The sequence below is a fragment of the Vulpes vulpes genome, chromosome 6 (genome assembly GCF_048418805.1).
Source record: "Vulpes vulpes isolate BD-2025 chromosome 6, VulVul3, whole genome shotgun sequence".
NCBI classification, from domain to species: Eukaryota; Metazoa; Chordata; class Mammalia; order Carnivora; family Canidae; genus Vulpes; species Vulpes vulpes.
The window spans coordinates 17,547,411-17,560,489 of NC_132785.1; the positions used below are offsets into that span (position 1 = coordinate 17,547,411).

General features: G+C 33.8%; 1 pseudogene; it reads left to right on the plus strand.

Annotated features, from left to right (window-relative positions):
* Positions 1 to 4,331: 4,331 nt before the first annotated feature.
* On the plus strand, positions 4,332 to 5,245 carry LOC112933476 (small ribosomal subunit protein uS2-like; annotated as a pseudogene).
* Positions 5,246 to 13,079: the final 7,834 nt, after the last annotated feature.

Sequence of the window (13,079 nt, forward strand, 5' to 3'; positions counted from 1 at the left end):
GAGCAAATGCCCTTATCAAGATTGGTTTTATATCTGAAAAATCATTTATCATGGTAAGTGCATTTTTTTTTGTTTTTTGTTTTTTTTTTTTGGTAAGTGCATTTTTAACACAGCATATACAATGATAAATGTCACTTTTGACCTTCTTGACTGATTTGGAGAGGTTTGACTAGAATATTTTTTTCACTATCTAATATTTTGAATGCTTACCCATTATTGGATTTGCTACCATTTCTGTAAGACATTTGCCTTTTAAAGAGGTCCAGCTTTGTGTAATTGGTATCCTAGCTTACTATACAGCCACAATAATATTGAAATCTCTACATAAATAATGGGTGGTCCCCAAACTCTTTACCATTCTCCAAAATCTAAACTACATCTGATAGAAGTAACCTCTCTGAAAGCAAAATAAACTGTAAATGATTTGTTCATATTATTATTTAATCGAAGAACCATGTTTCAGAAATAAATATAATATTATGAAGAAATAAGTTACCACTGAGAAATGCTATATTAGCTATTTATTCCTGAAAAATGAATCCCAGTCTGATCCCTGAAGTTCTTACCCAGAGTTTATGCTTTATACCCACAACTGGTATTTATTGTGCTCTACCTATTTGATAGATGAGGGGATTGTACCACAGAGGTACAAAGTCAACTTCCAATGTCAGACATCTCTAAACTTAAAACTACTATTCTCAGTCTAGGAATTTCACTAAAATACAATATTACATAGAAAGGAGCTAGTCCCTAAATGTCTGACCTGCCAGTTTATGTAAATAAGAAGCACAGGCTTTGGACTAGCCAACCCATTGCTTTCTTCTCAACACCTGGAGCAGTGCCCCAACAAGTGGCTCCAATGTAGGCCATCAATTGGTGTGTATGGTGGTGAGACATGAGTCTGTAAGTCAAATTTGCCCACTGACTAGTCAGACAACCAGCACATTTCTTTTTTTTTTTTAAGATTTTATTTATTCATTAATTCATGAGAGGCACAGAGAAAGAGAGAGGCACAGACACAGGGAGAAACAGGCTCCATGCAGAGAGCCCGACATGGGACTCGATCCTGGGTCACCAGGATCACACCGTAGGCTGAAAGCAGCGCTAAACTGCTGAGCCACCCGGGCTGCCAAACCAGCACATTTCTTGAAGAATATATTCCTACTGTCTTTTATAATTATGTTGTAAGTGTTATGGTATGTGGAAAACACATGACTCTTTATGGAATACAACTAGACAAGACAATTATGTTAGTTTATATCTTCTATCTTATCAACAAACAGATACATTCTTAATTTGTTTTTTTCCCTTTGAGTCCTAAATCATTTGACAATTTCTGCAAAGGGGTATCCTGAAGTGCAACACTGTTGTCTCAACTCCCTTATTGTCCTAGTGAGAGCTATGATCCTAAATGTGATAAAGGCATAATTGGGAAACTAAGAGATCATTCTCATTGCTGCCACACAAGGCTTAGCCATGATTGAGGGTTCTGTCACTTCAAGGCAGTTTTTGATGAAGCTTCTCCAGCAGTTTCCTGGCCATTCCCATCAAGAAGAGGAAGGGAAAGTGTCTGCTGGCAAAAATCTAATACTCTCATTTCCTTGCTCTGTCTCTCTTAGAACCTATGTACATTTTGCTCAAAACTGGTGGAGCCTTCACATTCAATGCCAAATTTTTGTTACAGATTAGTTTTTCCATACAATCATTTGAGACAATCAGAAATTCTAGAGTTTTGTATGTTTAAAGTATGAGTTCAAATTTTCACATTCTATTAAAATTTAGCCCCCAGATGACAAACTTATTTTTTTAGAAGAAGATTCTATTTATTTATTCATGAGAGACACACAGAGAGTGGCAGAGATATACGCAGAGGGAGAAGCAGACTGCCTGAAGGGAGCCTGATGCAGGACTCAATCCCAGGACCCCAGGTTCACACCCTGAGCCCAAGGCAGACACTCAAGCACTGAGCCACCCTAGTGCCTGACAAGCTTCTCAAAGACTTATTTTCAGTACTCCCTATCTTTGCTTAGATTGAGTTGCCAAAATGCCCTCTGAACTATGTTGCATTATGTGCTACAAACATCAGGCACTGAACTGTTTTATGGACTTTTGTCTTTAAGAAGCCTGTAGCTTCTGATATTAAGAAATTCAGATGTTTTTAATTAGTTTTCAGATATGTAAAGCAAAACACCCTCCTTAATGAAATGTATTTTACTATATTCAATAATTTGTCAGTGTTCATTCCATAATGCTGTACTGTATATCATAATGTAATGAGAATAGCTCAATTGTTTGGATGAATCTTAATATTGTGATGAATTTAAAAAAATAGTTTATTAGCCTTTGCTGAGATTTTGAATAAAAATCTTATTCCTATGTTTCTCCTAATGAAGTATGCTGCTCTTAGCTGTAGGTGTACTGGAATGGAGTGTGTGAAATATTTGACATGATCAAAAGATGATGACAGTATTTTGACAAAATATGAAGTGGAGATTAACATACACTACACTGTACACAGAATAATTAAGCTGAATAAAATGTCACAAGTAAAATTTATAAAAGGTTATTTTCTGTCAAATGCAGTTGAGGATGAAGAAAGGTTGGTATTATCACTGTTCTCTGAGGCTTTTCCTTTTTTTTTTTTTTTTTACACCTGCCACCTCTCCCACGGTTGAGTATTTAATTCACTCTGAATAATTGCTAACTTAGTAAGCGTACTTCTTATCTCCTCCTTTATGTGCATTAAGTCTCTGTATTACAAAATCTTCCTGAAAAGTATGCAAATTTTGTGGATTTTTTTTAGATTAGCAAAAATGCATTCTTGTTTTTGTATTACTTTATTCAAATTTGATATAGGCTTTCCTTAGTTTTCTAGGAAGTAGGAGTAAAAATCATCTGTTGCAGGTTTACAGTTTGCAAAATATTTTATTCTTAAACTATGAATCTTAACATCGCTGTCTTGCCAGATTACTAGCACTGAAACTGACCCTACTCTTTACTTCACCTACATGGACATGTGCTTCTATCACTGCTTTGCCTAAAAATGTTACTTTGTGTTTGGGAGGTTTTGAAAACTCAGTGACAGAACAAACAATGTTCAGTACAGTTTGCCCACTGGAAGAATACAGTGGTGGACTTTTAACCACTTTTAAGAACAACATTTTTAAATGGATAGTTGCAGGATTGTGGAGTGATTTTATATATGGATTTTTGGCTCATAAAATTAGCAGCATATTTTGCATGTATGAGTTAATAAGTCCTTGAATCAGTGAAGGAATTTATTAACAACTGTATGAACAAATTTGATAACTTTGATGAAATAAACCAATTTCTTGAATGATATTAACTATCAATACCCACATGAGAATACATAATCTGAATAGTCTATATCTGTTAAGTTGAATCAACAGTTAATAATCTTCCAAAAAAGGAGGCATCAGGCGTAGATAGTATTACTGGTAAATTTTACTAAACTTTTAAAGAAGATATAATACCCATTCTCAGAAAATTATGTGATAAAATAAAAGCAGATATCTTAACTTTTTCCGTAAGGCAAACATTACCAGAGTACTAAAACCAGTTCTCACAAAGTACCAAGTCAAACTCAAAAAAGTATAAAATATTATACACTGTGGCCAAGGATGAACTCATATGTAGCTTAATATAGGTACAAATGTTTACACAGAAGTGTTTATGGACATGTGCATATACACAGTTTAGGTTATAGACATACATATCCTTTGTCAACTGAGACCAGTATACAATGACACTCCATTAGCAGTGAGCACATTTAATGCTCAGGTTTTAGTTTCTAATACCTTTCTCCAATATAAAGGCTAGGGCTCCTTGAGAAATGGCAAATCCCATGGTTTGGGGGTAGGAAATACACGAAATGAGTCTGGAGCGTCTTACATTGCCAGAAAGTAAGGAAGTGCTCAAAACAAACAAGCAAACAATAACAAGGAACAAGAACAACAAAAACACATAGATGAGGGTATGATAAAGGGACACAGGAGCTGACTGAACAGATTCCTGATGGCCCAAGCTGGAACATTTTGAAGAGCAAAAAAATAAATTACCACTGGATTATAACTTAAAGTATAAAATAAATGTTCCTGAGTCCATACTGATACAGAGTATTAATTAAATAAATGACTGGAAAAAAGAGATAAATCCTCATGCAGAAAAATTCCAAAACGTTTATGTAGACCTGCTACCTTCAAGGAAGGAGCATATTAACTCCCCCACTCCTTTAGTATGGGCGGCACCTAGCATTGAAAGGAGAAAAAAGAACAACCTTGCCTTTCTGCATTACCCAGGGAGGGGTATGTATGGTCTTATTCTGCATTCCCATAGGGACCGAAAGGAAAACTTTCACAATATCTGGAGCCTTTGGTCTCCTACAAATGAAGGAGGAGGATGTCTCAGATTCCTTGCAGAAGGAACCCGCTTAGGTGACAAAATCCTTGACTTCCAAATGGAATGATACATCTACACAAGGAATAGTGATGCTATCTATATCATAAATCTGAAGAGAACCTGGGAGAAGCTTTTGCTGGCAGCTGGTATCCTTGTTGTTATTGCAAACCCTGCTGATGTCAATGTCACATCCTCCAGGAAAACTGGCTGGCAAGCTGTACTGAAGTTTGCTGCTGCCCCTGGAGCCACTCCTACTGCTGGCTGCTTCACTCCTGGAACCTTCACTAAGCAGATCCAGGCAGTCTTCCAGAAGCCAAGGCTTCTGGTGGCTACTGATCCCAGGGCTGCCACCAGCCTGTCATAGAGGTGTCTTATGTTAACCTGCATACCATTGTTCTGTGTAACACAGACTCTCCTCTGCACTGTGTGGACATTGCCATCCCTTGCAATACCTCAGTGGATCTGATGTGGTAGATGCTGGCCTGGGAAGTTCTGCACATGCGTGACCCCATTTCCTGTGGACACCCCAGGGAGGTCATGCCTGATTTCCACTTCTACAGAGATCCTAAAGAAGTTGAAAAGGGAGAGCAGGCTGCTGGTGGAAAAGCTGTATAACCAAGGAGGAATTTCAGGGTCGTTGGATGGCTTCAGCTCATGAGTTACACTGCTACACAACCTGTAGTTGCAGACTGGTCTGAAGGTGTGTAGGTGCTCCTTGGGGCTATTGAGCAGTTCCCTACTGAAGACTGGAGACCCAGCCTGCCACTGAAGACTGCCACTGCTCAAGCTCAGACAACTGAATGGGTTGACCACTGAGTGGTCTTAAGCTGCTCTTCCACAAAGGCAAACAAAATGCAACTAAGGTCCTCAGGTTGATGAAAAACAAACATTTCTGCCAAAAGAGAGAGAGAGAGAAGAAAAAAAGAACAACCTTATACTGGCAAAACCAGAAAAATACTATTATCTCAACCACGTGATCAAGGTCAATATGAACAGTGCTAAATTATGTAGAGAGTACATACTTTGTATATTATGTGATAAAAATGGCATTGTACCTCTTCCATCTTTCTCCAACAATCATATAACTGTAAGTCTAATTGTGAGAAAATAATCAGCAAATTCCAATAGAGAGGTATTCTACAAAAATACCTTACCAGAATTCTTTAAAACTTCCAAAGCCACCGGAAATAGGAAAAACTCTCTGTGAGGAGAAAGCTAAGGAGATGTAACAACTAAATGAACTACAGTATCCTGGATGGGATCCTGGAACTAAAAAATGACATCAGGAAAAAACTGAGGAAAACTGAAAACTTTGAAGAGAAGGATGTAAGGGATAAAATCTCTCCAGTTAAAAAGAGAATTGTTTTTACAACAACTTCTGTATGTATCAACAAGAATCTCATAGTATGGGTTCAGCTAAGGGAGGAAAATTACCTACTCAGCATCATAGTGATATATTCATTCATTTAAAAATAAATATATGCCATTTTATTTTCTTCAATTTTGAAGAAAAAATTTGGTTAGTAGCATGTATTGTAATCAATAGTAATCCATTAGATGGGAAGATTGTAAGCTTTTATATTTCTTTTCCTACCACCAATTGCAAGAACATCCCCAGATTAAAAACAAAACATAAGAAAGAGCAAAATTCATTAGGAAATACATTTTTAAAGATTGATAAATAGAATCATTTAAAGAGGACACTCATTTCTAACTTAATGTCCAATTAATGACTCTAAAAAAGAAATAAGTGATGATTCCTTGGAATATTGGGGGTCAAAAAGCTTAATTCCACATTCTTTATCTTCAAAATGTTCTTGCTAATCAGCATAAACGTCACCATTTTGTTAATTATGCTTCTATTTTTGTTACAACTTACATGTTTGTTTATATCATACAAAATGCATGACCTTAATGTTCATAAATAAACATATAAATGAACTCCAGTTCATTGTGAGATACTATGCCCTAGGCAATTTATAAAAATACTAAAATTTATGTACAATTTAGTTTTCATATATTTTTTATATCACAATGCAAAATAAAGCTGAGTAAGATTTAGTATTTACAATGAAGATGTGAATAGAAAAAGTTGGTTTCCTAGACTAATACAGTGAGTTATTTTATAGTTATGTATTTACACATTATAATAATTTATTGATTTGTGATGCTGCATTTCTTTTTTGTCTTTGAATTTTTTTTTCTTTGATAATGTCAATTGTTTATATATGAACTAGTAGATTCCTTTGATTATTTAACAACTCTGGTAATATACAGTCATCAATTATATTAATGTATTTGTCAGGATGAGTTTATAGAAGTTGAGTATTACTGTATATAAGATGTTCCCTAAGTTTAAGTGGACAAATAAAAAATAAATGCTTGCTACATTTATTTTTAATAATGCACAGTTATTGTCTCGTATGGTTACAAAAATGCTTTTTATTTCTCATACTGAGAACCGTTAGGATCTACTGTTTTAGTGCTTTCAAATATACCGTAGAGTACGTTAACTATAGTCACGTGTGTTACATAAGGTAACTAAACTTAGTTTGATTATCACCTAAACACAGTTAACTAAATTTACTGTGGTAATCATTTTATAGCATATGTATGTTAGATTATTAGGCATTATATCTTAAACTAATACAGTAGTGTACATCAACTATATTTCTATAAAACTGAAAGAAAAGTGGCCATTTTGAATAATTCAAGTATGATAATTCAAATAAAGGATTTATGGACACGTGCTTTATTTACTTTGGGGTAAATACCTAGGAGTGGAATTGCTATATTGCATTACTTTAACTTTTAAACATAAGAAACTGCCAAAATGTTTTCTAAAGTGGCTGTATGATCTTTATTTTGGAAATTCCAGTTGCACCACATTCCTTCTAATACTTGATTTTTTCACTTTAAAGTTTTTTTTTAATAATTCTGTTTTATGTTTCATGTAGCTTTTCTTATTTTCTAGTTGTTTATGTGAGCAGGGGAGAGGGGACAGTAAACCTAGTTTTTATTACTCAGTTATAAACAAAGCAGAATTCTTGGTTTGACTTGTTAAGTAATATACTAATGTTATTTAATATAACAATTAAAAATAGCAATCTGAGAATGATATATGTCATCAAAGGAGTTACCAAGATTGCTGAAATTAAATGTGTATATGTGCATGTGTGTAGGGTGTTTTTAAGATTTATTTATTTATTTTAGAGAGAGAGAGAGAGAGAGAAAGAGAGAGAGCATGAGTGGGAGGGGCAGAGGGAAAAGGAATCTCTTGCAGACTCTGTGCTGAACATAGAGCTGGAGACAGGACTCAACCTCATGACCCTGAGATCATGACCTGAGCCAAAACCAAAAGTCAATGCTTACCCGACTGTGCTACCCAGGCATCTTACATGTAGATTTTAAACAATAGGATCATTATTACCAAAATCAGAACTAATTATTTAAAAAAAAATGAAAATAGAAACACTAAATATGGAGGCAAATAAACTAGGAAATCTGTTATCAGAATAAATGGAGCAGCAGCAGGAAGAAAAGGATCACATGAATAGCATTAACAAATGAAAAAGGAAATTATAGGAGTTTAAGTGAGGTGGTTAGAAAGATTACATCATTGAAGACCCAAATAATCTTTACACAAAAGATCCATATTTATTTGCATATTTTTTCCCTAAAACAGCAGCATTTCTCTCTGTTGAACCTTTGGATAATTCTCTGTAGGCTGACAACTATACATTAAAGGTAATTCCTATGAAGTTTTTGGTTAAAGACCTCTCCTGCAAGAATAGTGAACATAAATCTTTATTAACTATAAAAGGTAAAACTGCTGTTTCCTCTTACCTAACATACTGTAAGAGCTATTACTAATAATATATCTTAAGCACATCTCTTATTTATCACACCTTTGAATTTTTTTCACATTAGTTTAACTAATTTGCCTGAAGTCACAGATCTAGTAAGCATCCTTTCCAAAATGTAGCCTCCACGTTGGCTGAATCTACCACTGGCATTTCAACCTCTATTCTAGTTGGGAGCAATTAAAATAATAAATATCACATCAGCATAATCTGTTTTTATCATTCAAATATGCAAACCAGGCTAATCTGTAGTTTAAGTGAAACAAGTGGAAAAATATACTCACAGAAACTGTCCAGATTAAATTCCCCCAAATCTAATGTGTATGAAAATATAGTCACAGATATCTTTGAAAATTACTCTAGGAGTAAAAAATATCCCTGAAACCTAATTTTGTAGGAACAGTAATTAGATTAGTTTGAAAATTTCTTTGGTATCCTGCCTCACCCCAATTTTATACACATACATATACACCCTCACCATTTATCTATTATTAAAATAAATTTAGAATAATAAGAATTCTTATTCCTTTATTTTATAAGTATATAAATATATTCTAATATTAAGATAATATAATTAAAGAGTTTTTCAAATCAGAAACTTAAAATTCCTTAATTCAACCAAAAAAATGAATTTGAATATTATAGCATTTCTATAAGAGTATTGAACCCAACCAAATTAAATCATATGAAATAACTGTCCTAAGTTTAAGGCTTCCATGTTTTGATTTCAATATTTCCTTAACTAAATTAAAAATTTTCCTAATGACTTGTAGGAAAGTATCTTGAGCCAACCAAGATAAGGTTTTTTAAATTAAATCATAAGCAGAATCCAAGCCATAATATACAGCCTCTTTTTATGGAATGAAATTTCAATTACCTCAAATCCCCATTTAATATAACTTCATGTCTGATTCTGTCTTAAATGCATAAAAAATGGAATATTTGCATATCTTTGAAGTGTAGCCTGATATAAAATGATATTGATTTTTTCCTATATTCATTCTTGTTTTTCCATGTAGTTACTTTATGATTGGAAAGCTTTATCTTCCTATTAATTTATTTCCCTTGATAACAAAAAATAATCTGTGTCTCCTATAATTTTATTTAAGAGTTCCTCATTTTCCTGAGCCTCACTGGCCTGGGTAAATGAAAGATATCTCTACATCTGAGGTCAAACCCTTAAATTATAACTGTATTCAACTCAACAGCATCAGTCCAGTATTAAATAATCATTTAAACTCAAAATTCCTAGGAGAACTAAGTTATTAGATCTTATTTTTAAAAATATAATGTTCTCACATATTTTTTAAATTGCCTTGCCAATTATATTGCACATTCTTAAGTGATGAGGACCTAGACCAAATCTTGTACTTGTCTAAATCAAAGCTGGTAGGGAACAGACTCTTCAAAGCATTTTGTTTTCTGATTGATAGAACATCAGAAGATTTCCAATAAATTTATATGCTAGAAAACCGTTGCTCAGGGGCATCTGGGTAGCTCAGTGGTTAAATGTCAGCCTTCAGCTCAGCTCATGATCCTAGGGTCCTGGGATGGAGTCCCACACCAGGCTCCCTCGTAGGGAGCCTGCTTTTCCCTCTGCCTATGTCTCCTTCTTTCTCTCGCCCATGAATAAATAAACAAAATCTTAAAAGAAAAAGAAAACTCTTGCTCAGGTCTTAAGAAATGTTTCTTAAGATACATCACATTTTGACATAATAAGATCCAGACCAAATCATGGCAAATTTCATCAGTGCTGTTTATAATCTAATGGGAATTCAAGTTGGTGAATTGTGCTTTCTGAATGTCTTACATTATTTATACGTAGAAACAGTTCTATTTTTTAACTTCCCTGTAGTAACTGAGCACAAAACAAAAGGTGTTTTCTATAAATTTAATCGAGCACAAAGTCAGTTGCAGGAGCAAGTAAATGCACTTGAGACCTCAAAGACTCTACTGATTTTTACTGTGATACATGACAAATACATTGTGAAATCACTTCCAAAAAATGAAATGATGTGAATCTGTGATGTCTATCTATCTGTCTATCTATCTATCTATCTATCTATCTATCTATCATCTATCTATCATCTATCATCTATCTACCTACATATATCCATCCATCCGTTTGTTTATCTATGTGTGTATCTATCATGGTTATCAAGAAATTAATATACATATGTATATTTATCCCTGTAGAAAATCTAAGGTTGGAGAATTTGTTAGCTTTGAATTTTTCTTAAAACCATTTAAAGTGAAATTCCTAAATCTATTCAGCATACATACTTTTTAGAATAAATTCATTTTTCAGAGCCATCTTCTATATTAATTACATATTATATAGCCCTTCCTTGCAAGATAGTGCACAGAATTGTGGTTAAAATAAAAGAAAATGACCTAATAAGGAATTAAAATGTGCTACAAAAGGCAGTGTTCCCTCTTTTTCCTAGAGGTTTTATTTATCTTTTTAAACTGTGTTTTTATTCTTCCAAACACATACACTGAGACTTTTATATTTGACCTTAGACTTAGAAGTTTATCTGTTGACATTCGTTGGAAATGACTTTACAATAAAAACAATAATGTATACCCAAGGGCATCTGGGAAAGGAATTAGATTTTAGAAAAAAGAATGGATTCTCTATTAATTTCTCATAGAGAATAATGTGACATCTACTGTCAGGAGTGTTGTACTCCAATGGCCATGAGATAGGGAGTCAGATTTGATGGACTTCTACCTTCAGTGATTTCATTCCTCCTATAGAGACAGGACCCCAAAGGGCAGCATTGGATATTTGTTCATTTACTGTGAGAGTTTTTGTATAGTACCTCACGGGGTTTTATTTCATCTCTTTGCCTCTGTGGTACTTATTTAAGACGCTGTGAAGGCTGTGATGGGCTGTGTATTACAGTACTACCAGTTCACTGATGACATTTTGATTTATGTGACTTTTCTGTTGAGCTGGAAAGGAAAGAATCATTTTTTGTTTTCTTTTTCCCTTACAGGGAACTATTTTAGATAAAGGAAAGTGTAATTTTTTAAGCATTTTTTTTTTTTTACAAAATGTGGCTAAATATATACTAGGTTTTAACCCTTCTGAAACATGAGTTATTATTAATGGGCAGCAGCTACACTGCTGATTACTGGTAGTTTGGCCAGACTTCTATACGAATTGTCTCTCCTTCAATATTTCAAAATTACATTCTTACTATTATATTTCATTGTGCCTGATGGGCCTTTAAAATCACAGAAGTTTCATTGCTAATGCTAGATTTCAAAAATCTCCAACTGTTATCCTAATTACAAAATTCCAGGTAATGTTCCGTGTATTAGGTCTTATGCCATATTAGCAATGCACAACAAGGAAACACTCTCTATTTTCTCTCATTATGTATAAAAAAAAAAAAACCTTTATTTTAGGCATGAAGAATATACTAAGAAGTTTTCCTAAGAATGATCCTTAGATATTTTCAAAATATAAAAACGGAATTGAGGGACACCTGTGTAGTTCAGTTGGTTAAACATCCAACTCTTGGTTTTCCCTCAGTTCATGATCTCAGGATTATCAGGCCTCCATTAAGTGGGGAATCTGCTTGAGATTCTCTCCCTTTCCTTTTGCCCCTCACCCTGCTGACATCACACACTCTTTCCCTAAAATAGAATTAAATAGATCTTTAAAAATGCATTCTAAATTATTAAAGTGTGCTTATTATAATCAGGATAGTTTCACTAATGTATGATTTTTATTACCTACTATCTGAAATAAGTTAACCAGATGTAATAACTATTTATGGATTACCTACCATATATTAGATTCTTTCAGCATTTGATTTTCATTTACACTTGACAGCAATACTTAGTGTGAGGTGTTTTTTTTTTTTAATAGGTGAAAGAAAGAGGTACAGGAGAGTTAAGTCAAGCACAGAACATAAGAATCATTTTTGTTTGTATGGGTGGTGGAGCTGGTTTTTAATATCAAGTATTCAAACTTGAAGTCCGGCATTCTTTCCAGTAAACCATAGCTGTGTTTACTAGTAGTAAACTCATTGAGTTAACTAGAACTTCTCATTATCAGTACTTGAGGAAATTAGTTTCCAATTTGGGGGCACACAAATTAGTTTCCAATTTGTCCAATATAGGACACATATATCTGATTGTAGTTGAAGGCATGGTATTTTCACATATATCTATATTTTGTGTTTAATATTTATTTCTCCTCTGTAATGTATTCTGTGACACTTAGAAGAATTGTGGCACACACTTACATTGGCATCTTATGGTGTCAAAATGTAATCGAGAGTAGGGACTGAGCTGACATGTTGACAGTTGAAGCTGCAAGAGATCATTTCTTTGATAAATTCATTCTTCTTTGACTTGTGATTCAAACACTGTGTTTATCTTCAGAGCACTGTATTTAAATTCTAATAGCTAATGATTTCTCTCTCAATATCATTCATTATTCAGTTATAAATTTTTTTTATTTGGCATGAATTTAACTGCCATTTATAAATTAATATTTATAAGTGGGAAGATGTGTACATGATTCTGGATACCTTTGCATTGTTTTTTTAATAATAGCTTTATTGAGAACTAGTTCACAGATCATAAAATTTACTCTCTTAAATTATACAGTTCAGTTGTTTTTAGTGTCTTGCGGATTGTATGACTGTCACCACTACTTTTAAAACATTTCACTGTTCCCAAAGGAAATCTCATACCCATTAAGCAGTCACACTCTATTCCCAAAGCCTCTAGTCCCTAGCAACCAATAATCTACTTTTGTCTTGCATTTATTTTCCT